Here is a 992-nt window from a genome sequence, read left to right on the forward strand (position 1 = left end):
AACATTCAAATACATTTCCTGATTCCCTCGATATTACTGCAAGTCATTCACAAATATTGAAAAAAAAAAAAAAACAACAACTTTATATTCCATCATAAAATTCCTTGACCTGTTTAATCCTCTCTCTCTCTCTCTCTCTCTCTGGCAGTGCATCTATTTACTCATTATTAAGTTTTTTTTTTTTAATCTATACCATGTTCTAAAGGGGATATTTTTTGGGTTACCTCCTATCTCAAACCGTTGCCCCGAGTGAGGAAGCCGAACCTACACTCCGGCCGTGGACAGGATTTGAACCCGTGCGCTTGGAAACCCTCGCACCCCAAAGCACGCATCCTTCCACTGTATCATGTCCAGTAAAATCAAGAACGTGTCACCAATTATTCACTACACAAATCTTTCTTCTCACTGTCTACGTTCTTCATCACGTTCCTTCTTTCCTTTTAACGTTCTTTTTTTTCCCTTTTCGTTCATTTTCTCTTTCAAATTATTTTTTTCGTTCATTTTTGCCTTTCAGATTATTTTTTTCGTTCATTTTTCCCTTTCAAGTCTTTTTTCGTGTTTTTTTTACGTTCCTTTTCTCTTTCAAGTTCTTTTTTTACGTTCCTTTTCCCTTTCACGTTCATTTTTACGTTCCTTTTCCCTTTCACGTTCTCTTTTACGTTCCTTCTCTCTTTCAAATTCATTTCTACGTTTCTTTTCCCCTTTCAAGTTCATTTTTACGTTCTTTTTCCCTTTCAAGTTTATTTTTACGTTCCTTTTTTCCTTTCACGTTCTCCTTTACGTTCCTTCTCTCTTTCAAATTCATTTCTACGTTTCTTTTCCCTTTCAAGTTCATTTCTACGTTTCTTTTCCCTTTCAAGTTCATTTTTACGTTCTTTTTCCCTTTCAAGTTTATTTTTTACGTTCCTTTTCCTATTCAAGTTAATTTTTACATTTTTTTCCCTTTCAAGTGAATTTATAAGTTCATTTTCCCTTTCAAGTTCATTTTTACG

The sequence above is a fragment of the Portunus trituberculatus genome, chromosome 6 (genome assembly GCF_017591435.1).
Source record: "Portunus trituberculatus isolate SZX2019 chromosome 6, ASM1759143v1, whole genome shotgun sequence".
In the NCBI taxonomy this organism is placed as follows: Eukaryota; Metazoa; Arthropoda; class Malacostraca; order Decapoda; family Portunidae; genus Portunus; species Portunus trituberculatus.